A 9,618-nucleotide genomic window follows, 5' to 3' on the forward strand; every position below is an offset into this window, starting at 1 on the left:
GAAATCTCCATTGGATGCCTTTGTGGGGTGGGAAGTATATACCCATCAATATGGGGAATCCCCCATGGAGCGACATCTTGGGGGTTGGGAGGGCCTGCCCATCATTAAGGAAGCTGAAGTTCAATTCTGACTCTTCTGGCCCACACCCAACAGTGAGCACAATCATGAGTCTGAATTGGCCAATCAGACACTCTCCCTTTAGTAGCAAGTGAGACAAGGATGTGAGACAGTTGGAAGCCGTATCTATATCAGCAGCCACTGCAGGGCACAGATCAGTCAGTTCCTGCTGAAGAGGCTTTGGCTGAAGTTCCTGCTGCTCAATCTTCAAAACGGCCCCCCTACTTTAGGTTGCTGACATTCCTAAGCCTGGCTCTCCTGCCTCCTAACATCCCATTAGCAAATTCTCTTTTATCCGTAAGAAATCCAGAGCCAATTTCTGTTGCTTGTGACCCAGAGTCCTGCCTGATACAATCTATATTACAATAGCTGCCATTTATTGAGTACTTTCTGAATGTGGGATATTGTACATCTCATGGTATGACTATAGCTGCCTTAGTATGAATTACAAAAAGAAATTCCTTCTGGGTAAAAAAATTTGAAAAAGGTTCCCCCTCTGGCAGATGAATTACAAAAGGTGCCCTTTCTTCCATGCTGACATAGCCCCACATGGAGACACAGGGCTTGGCAGCAGAGCACAAGCTGGGTCCCTTTGGGCATGAGCAACCTGCACGGTCATACCTGGCAGCCTTGATGTAATTCCTATAACTACTCTTCAAGATAGTTGTTGTCAACAGTTCATAGGAAACCAAGGCTCAGAGATATTAAGGAACTTGCTCATTTCACTCAGCTGGTAAGTGACAGAGCCAGAAGACAGATCAAATCCTCCGGACTCTAAAGTTTGCCAATTATACAACTGCCTTCCTGCAGCAAGACGAGTGAACACATGGAGACAGGCCTAACTGTTGGAGTTAGAGAACTAAGAAGAGACAGAGAATAAAGCCAAGGAAAGATGACTTTAGGGTGAGAGCCAGCCCTTCTAGTCACAGGTACCTGCTGACCAATGCCCACAAATATTTGTTCAGGGCTGTCTGATCAGCACAGAGTCAGGGTTGGACATAAAAACCCTGTACCTACTAAAGTTTATCATATAAGACAGCAAAGCCATGAGCACATGAGACTCGATCTCCCTGCTGCTTCTCTTTCCAAATTGAGCTAGAGTAAAGGCACATAAAATACAACTTCCCTGTGACCTAGCATTTCTACTCCTAGATATTTACCCAAGAGAAATAAAAACACATCTATAAAAAGATTTCAACACAAATGTTTATAGCAGTTTTATTCATCCTAGACCAAACCAGAAACAACCCAATGTCCACCAATTAGAATTGGGTAAACAAATTGTGGTATATCCATATAATGGAATTCTATTGGCAATAAAAAGAAACAAGCTTTTCACACAGGCAACAAATTGGATGAAGCTCATCAACATAAGGTAAGTGATGGAAGCCAGACACAAAAGACTATACAGTGTATGATTCCAGTATACGAATCCAAGACCTGACAAAACTAACCTATGGTGATAGAAGTCAGAACACTGGTTACCTATGTTGGAGTGAGGGTGGGGGATTGACCAGAAGAGACAAAAAGAACTTTCTGGAACAATGGAAATGTTCTATATTTTGTTTGGGGTGGCAGTATCATGGATGCATATGCTGTCTAATCCATGGAACTGAATGTTAAGGTCTGTGCATTTTATTATATATAAATTGTGACTGAATTATTTCTTTTTTTTCAAATGTCAGTTAAAAAGAAAAATAGAATAGAGGCCAGAAGCCGCTCTTCTCTGGGGCTTAGAATGCCCCGTGTTACCCCTCCGCCACAGGTGTGGCCTTCCTACAGGTGACACTTGGCTCTCTCCAGACCTGCTCTCACCCTCAGGCAAGTCCATTTATCCTCAGCCTCCAGCCTTATCACCCCTTCCTTGGGCCGGTGATGGAATGAACTCCACAGGCTTCTTGCTGGGGAGAAAGGGACTAAAGACAAGTCTCAACATCCAAAGGAAATCCTGGGCTTGGGTTACAATTGTTCTGTTTGAGCCTCCCATCACTATATGCTGACAGAACCATGTGCTGACAGACAGATGCAGCCTCAGAGCAGCCTTGGAGAGTGAAGTTGGTAACTCTGGGCTTTTGGCACAGGGCGTCCTTCTGAGAAAGAGAAAGACCTATTTGTCTCAGTCTAAACTGAAGAAGGCAGCTGAAATTCCAACTGCCTGCAGGGAAGCACTTGATGAAGTATTCAGAATTTAAGGGAGAGGAGGGAGAAAGCTCCTCTTTCTTCCTAGTATGAAAGAAAGAACTCACGCTTTGAAGCAGACCTGGGTTCAAATCTCAGCTATGCCATGTATCACATTCATGACTGGGAGCAGGTGGCAGCCTCTCTGAGCTTGGAATGATGCCCTATCCACACTCACCCTGAGCCAATCACATGATGTGCTAGAGGTCCGTGCAAATTTCCTGCTGTTACACAGACATATAGCAGCACACGTGTATGGAGGTGATCCGCAGGTGCATGAACAGGCAAAGTCCTCGCCTTCCTTTACAACTCAGGATAAATGTCACTTCCTCAGAGAGGACTTCTCAGACCCCTCATAAACTAAATTAAACACCCCCTCCCATGTTTGCTCTCAGGCACGCTTATCCAAAATTATTATTATATATTCATTTGGGCTCATTTATCACATGTCTTTCCTAGGCTATTTGTCCCATGAAGGCAGAGGCCATGTCTGCTCTCTTTACCCACTAATTTCAATAAACACATAACATAGTTCAGGGCACAGAGTAAGTGGTTCAATAAATATTTGTGAGTGAACAAATTCATATCCATAGTAAAAATGGTTTGAAGCTTAATCTCCCCAGAATTTGGAATGTGACAAAACCTGGTATGTAGCTACATATTCCAAGATGTTCCTACACCAAGATACTTTTTCATAGAGATGATCATTAAAGTGATAGCCTCAGAACTTTATTCCTGGTTGGGATACAAACTAGCATCTGGCAAAAGCATTATTTCTCATTCAAACCACCTGCATCTATGAGTGGCGCTAGCCTGTAACAGCATATGCCTTTTTACTTTTAAAAGCTCAATAAGTCATTTGTGATATCTTTAATGGAGATTAAATTAAATTAATACTATCAGCTTTTATTTTTTATGCAGTTCACATTTTCAACATTTATTTTACAGTAGTTCAAGGTCTATAAAATCCAGTGCTTTAAATGGTCTGGGTTTCAGGGTTAATTTCCATATTAATTTGAGCTATAAACATGATTAGGAAGTAAATCTACTGCCAAAAAATATATATATAAATGCGTTCTGAAATCAAAGATGTATTTTGAGATTATCATTGGATATAGATTTCCATGGCAAAGGAACCCTCAATTAATATTGGGGGATGTAAAATTGCTCCATTTTTACTAAATTTCTATGGAGGTCAGCTTTTGAAGTTTCATGCCACCCTATCAACCAGCAGCTTCCCTTTTTTAAAAATGTTCCTTGTGACTTGCTTTTTCTGAGAAGACTAATCTAAGCTCTCTTCAAGGAAAGCAAACTCAGATGTAACCCTGACTGCCCACCCATGACCTCTCCCCCAGAGGACACTGGGGGAGCCAAGCTGTGGGAAGTAAACTGCACCTGCTCCATCCACTAACCTGCTATATGCACCTCCTTCCCAGTTCGCTCCTCCTCATTCCTCTCACTGCTTCACTCTAGAATTCTTTGTTGACACATCCTCTGTTTCCAGCCCTGAGCCTTACCTGCCCCCACCTCAGCACCTGAAAGCTTAACACATCTCGTAGCATGTCCTACATGCAATCAACAATAATCAACCTCTGACTTCTAGAATCTATTGAGCTTCTATGATTTCTTGCGGCTGTGCCAGTTTGTTGAGGCAGCTGGAAACTAAATCTGTGTCCAGAATAAGTCAAGGGACATAGAACAGTGGAAGAAAGGATACAGGTCTTGGAGTCAGATAGATCTAGCTCTCAATTTAGCAGTTACTTGGCTTGACTTACTCTAAGTCTCCATTTCTTTATTGTGAAAATGAGAATAATAAAATCTACCTCTTGGGGTTAACATGTGGATCAAAATAAGATGGCTAGCAAAGGAGTTGGAATGGATATTTCTTGTTTTTCTTCCTCTGCATCCTGTCCCTCTTCTATAACCATGCTTGGTTTTCCTATAGGGAACCATGGACCTCACTCTTAGTCTATGTGGTTTGATTGGGCTGGCTCTACCTTTTGTCTGGGGGGTGGGGGGTGGGTGTGGGTCAAGTTCAGGCAAGTTAGACTCTCTAATTAGTGATTGGTTCAGTGATGGACACATGACTGAGTCTGGGTCAATGAGAATTGGCTCCAGGACTTTTCTTGATACAATTGAGATAGAATCTTTCTTTTTCCTGGAGTTGTTGAGTAGGTAGAAAATAAGCCAAGAGCTATGGCAGCCATCTTGTCACAATGGAAGGGAAGCCCGCTTGAGAATGATTTCAACACAGAAGATAATGGAAATGAAGGGGGAAAAGCACAAGGTTCAAGACAACTTGAGGTGCTTGGATCCAGTTGTAATAATTTGATCAACCTCAACTTTTCAGATACTGGAGGTGATAGGTTCTCTCTCTGGCTTTATCCATTGTAAGCTGGCTACTATTGTGAGCTAAAATATATGTTGAAGACCTAACCCCCAATGCCTTAGACTGTGACTGGATCTGAAGATAAAGACTTTTAAAGAGGTAAAAAGTTAAAATGGGGCTGTTAGGGTGGGCCCTAATCCAATCTGACGTGTTCTTATAAGAAGAGAAAATTGAACATACAGAGAGATACCATGGGCATGTGCAAGCAAAAGAAAGGTCACGTGAGGACACAACGTGAAGGCAGCCATCTGTAACTCAAGGAGAGAGGCCGCAGAAAAAAACCAAACCTGCTGATACCTTGATCTTAGACTTCTAGTCTTCAGAACTATAAGAAAATAAATTTCTGTGGTTTAAACCACCAATCGGTGGTATTTTGTTATGGTAGCTGTGATGTTAATTTTATGTGTCAACTTGACTGGCCTAAGGGATGCCTAGGTGGCTGGCAAAACATTATTTCTGGGTGTGCCTACGACGGTGTTTCTGGAAGAGATTAACATCTGACTCAGTAGACTGAGTTAAGAAATCAGCACTCACCAGTGTGAGCAGGCATCATTCAATCTATTGGGGGTCCCTGAATAGAACAAAAAGGCAGAAGAAGGGCAAATTCTCTCTCTTCTTAAGCTGAGACATCCATCTTCTCCTGCTCTCAAGTACTGGAGCTCCTGGTTCTTGGGCCTTCAAAATCTGGAACTTACACCAGAAGCCCTCAGGTTTTCAAGCCTTTGGCCTTGGACTGGGAGTTATTCAATCAGCTCCCCCTGGTTCCCAAACCTTTGAACTTATGAGTTACACCACTGGCATTCCTGGTTCTCCAGCTTGCAGATGGCAGATTGTGGGACTTCTTGGCCTCCATAATAGCATGAGCCAATTCCTACAATAAATCTCCTCTTCTCTATATCTATATATCCTATTAGTTCTTTTTTTCTAAAGAACCCTGACTAATACAGCAGCCATAGCAAACTAATACAGCTTTCCTTTCTTGCACTCTATAGGGAGAACCAAAAATGGCAACTTTTCAATATAGGATATGCATATGCCAAGAGTTTCAGAGATGGAAGAGAACAGGGTGCTGAAGTAGTCAGAAAGAGCTCGAATGGGAAAAAAAAATGTAACTTGGTGTTGTTAGGCTTTAAAGAATCAGTAGAATAGGATAAAGGAGATAAAGCATCTAAGTAAAAGGAAGAACTCAGTTGAGAATGGCATGATCAGTACAGGAGATACAGTAATTAAGTGTACTAACCAGAGAGTAGTTGGGAGAGAAAAGACTGACTGGGGATTTAGGGGCTAGATTATGGAAGGTCTTAATGTCTAAACTGAGTTTAGAATGTATGTTATATAGGACAAAAGTTCAATTTTGGTCTTGGGGTAGAGGTGTGACAGCTCGAAGGTAGTGTTAGAGAAAGCTTAGCTGCCTACAGAGACAGAGAGAGTCCAGAGTCAGAAAAGCCGTCTCTGAAATATGGATCTCTGCCTGAATCCCACTGGGAGATGGAGAGAGAAGGAAGCAACTCACCCATGTGCTTCAGACAAGATTCAATTCCAGGCAAGGGAGCAGTCTCCGTGGGTGGCAAGGAGGCTGATGGAAGGCTTGGGTTAAATTTGGTGAATGCTTCAGTGTGCTAATACTCCTTGTACTTCCCACATAATCCTCTGCGTCCCCACTAGGGGCACAGCTGGATGCCATTGTCACTGCCAAGGGCATCCAACTAACCCACCCCACCATTGCTGTCCCACCCTTAATGCCAATCTCTGTCAGAGCTTCCCAGCTCCACTGATCCCCATGGCCTTTTTGAATATGCCTACTGTAGACATCAAGGTCTTGCTACCCCAACAGAACACCAATAGGTCCAAAGCATCCTCCAAACCAAGATGCCACTCTGGGCAAGGAGTGAAGCCATCTTCCTTCCACAGCCTTTCACAGCCTTCGTCAATGGAATTCCTCAGAAACCAGCACCAGATATCCTATCATCCAACAAAGATTTAATGAGCAACTATTATATGCCAAGCACTGTCACAGATAGATCCATGTGGGAGTTCCTCTGCTGAATATAAAATATTATAAAGCTATAGTAATTAAAGTAGTATGGCATTAGCACAAAAATAGGCAAATGGACCTGTGGAACAAAATAGAGTTCAGAAACAGGATCATCCGACTTACAACAAAGGTGATACTACAGAGCAGTCAGGAAAGGATGGTCTTTTGAATAAATAGCACTGGGTTAATTCAGTATAAATAAGAAAAATAAAAAGAAAGAAAGATGATCCCTATTTCATACTATACACAAAAATTAAGTCTAAAGACTATAGGTCTATAAAGAAAACAACAATAAAGCTTCTAGAGGATAATAAGTAAGATGAAAAGGATTACCCATAAAAGAAGAGATCAATAAATTTAACTTCATTAAAATTGAGAATTTCAGTCCATCAGAAAACACAATAAAAAGCAAGCAACAGAGTAAGAGATTATTTGCCGAATATACAGCCAGCACAGGACTTGTGTGCAGAATATATAACTCCCCAATTTTTTTTTTAAGGCAAGAAAAATGGTCAAGAGATGTAAGTAGGCAATTCGAAATGAAGATTCCAAAGAATCTTCATTTCAATAAAAAATGAAAATGTTGACCTCTCTACAAATCAAGGAGATGTAAATTAAGGTCAGAATGAGTTACCACTATCTACCCAAGACACCTGACATCCCTAGTGTCCGTGAGGCGTGAAGCAACAGGGACTCCCATGCTGAGAGGAGGTAGATCCGTAAAACCAAAGTGAACACAGGGATACACTTTGACCTAGAAAGTCCACTCTTAGATCTACATCCAAGAGAAATATGTGTACCAAGAGACATAGACAAAAATATTTATAAGAGATAGGACTTTTCATAATATCCAAAAGCTCGAAACTACCCAAATGTCCGTCAACAATAGGATAAATAAATTGTGGTATATTCCTACCAGGGCATACTGTAGCAAAATGAAAATACATGAATTACAGCTACAGGTAACAACACAAAGTTGAGCAAAAGAGGCCAGACACAAAAGAAAACTTACATTTTGATTCCACGCAGCTCTAGTTCAGAAACAGACAAAACTAACTGCAGTGCTAGAGGTCAAGGGAGTTGTTACTTGGGGGGAAGAGGAGGGGTAAAGATTGAGAGGGAGGATGGGGGAATTTTCTGGGGTCTGGCAATGTCCAGCAGTGAGTACAGATATTTCTTTTACAATAACTTATTACACTTTACACTTTGTTTTGTGCAATTCTCTGTATATGTGCTATATTTTACAATATATTTTTTTTTCCAAAAAGGTAATGTTCATATCACCAACAAACTCACAGTCAAGCTGGGGAAGCAGAAATGTAAACGGGTGTTTATGACACAGTGAGATAGATGTGATGACAAGCCAGGCTGCCTGGCTTCCCCTCCCAGTTCTGCCACAGCCTAGTTATGTGATGACAAGCGGCTTAAACTCTCTTGGCCTTTTCCTCTTGTATACAATGGAAATGATGACCATACCTGCCTCATGGGGGTGGTTGTGAGAATTAAATGAGTAAACAGAGGCAACAACGCTAGATTAGATCTTGCATATGTAAGGGATCAATATTTTTGTTAGGTAGTCTTATCATCACTACTAATACCACCTCCACGAGTACCACCACTACTAGTACCACAGGAGCTCGAGGAGGGACACGTATCCCATCCAAGAGGCAGCAGTTTCTTGCATCTATTTTGTCTGCTCTTGACCACTCTCCCAGCAGCTGGTGTACCTAAGAAGGTGAAGAAAGAAGGCATTGCATTACTTTCCCTGCTCCTCCCCCAGAGTCCTGAAATTAGCCATAGCAAATCAATTTTCAACCTCATTTTGCTCTGAATCATGCAAAGGGACACTAGAGCATTACTAAATGCCCAAGGTATCATGCCAGTGCCCTGTACACAGTAGGTGCTTAATAAATGTTGATTGGTTGACTATAAAATAAAGGATGAGAATAAATGAGAAAGTGGGTGAGCGAGTGGGCAGAGCAAACTGAAAAGCAGGCAGGAAACTCACGTGCACCAACGACTGTGAATAGTAACTGAGGTAACAGTTGTCCTTTAGTCATCTCTTTTCTCTCTTTGTGGCCAGAATCCTTGTTCTTCCTGGCTCCTCATCCTGCTCAAAGCTGCTACTCACCCAGACTAGAGGTCACATCGTGATCCACTGAGCCACCTACTGCTCAGATGGCAATGTGAGGGAGTCACTATTTATCTTTGTTACTGCTGCAAGTGTCCGAAAAAGAAAAAAAAAAAAAAACAGCTTCAAAGATCACGTCTATTGGGATAACCTATTGATTTGTGTCACATTTCTCCCAATCCCCATTTTATTGTTCTTCAAGACAGGGTCAGGGTAGGTCAAAAATAACTCTTTCCAATGGAGGCAACAGACTGAGGAATTCTAACAGGAATTCTAAATTCTCTAAAAGGCAAGGGCTGGGGAAGTAATGGAAGACGGAGGTAGGCCAATGCCAAATTGGAGACTGTGGGGAGGGAGGGTCAGAATGAGGTCTGTGACATATATGCTGAGGGAGAAATGAAAAAAAATCAAGTAGGAAGATAGAATGGATTACAACCTTAAGATCGACACCCAAGACAAGCTTTAAAAAAATTTTTTTAATTGTTTTTCCTACTTGCCAAAAGAGTTTACTGAATAAAGTCTAAATGTTAGTCAACCATTCTATGATCAGTGAAAGGGAAGGCACTTCATATTTATGAATACCAAATCATCTGCTAAATACTTCGTCTATAGCAGGCTCGTCAAACTACAACCAAATCCAACCACTGCCTGTTTTTGTAAATAAAGTTTTATTGGAACATAGTCATGCTCATTCATGTATGTATTGTCAATGACTGTTTTGCTACAACAGTAGAGTAGTGGCCTCAGAGATCACATGTCCTGAAAAAC

The sequence above is a fragment of the Pteropus vampyrus genome, unplaced genomic scaffold, assembly GCF_000151845.1.
Source record: "Pteropus vampyrus isolate Shadow unplaced genomic scaffold, Pvam_2.0 Scaffold177, whole genome shotgun sequence".
In the NCBI taxonomy this organism is placed as follows: domain Eukaryota; kingdom Metazoa; phylum Chordata; class Mammalia; order Chiroptera; family Pteropodidae; genus Pteropus; species Pteropus vampyrus.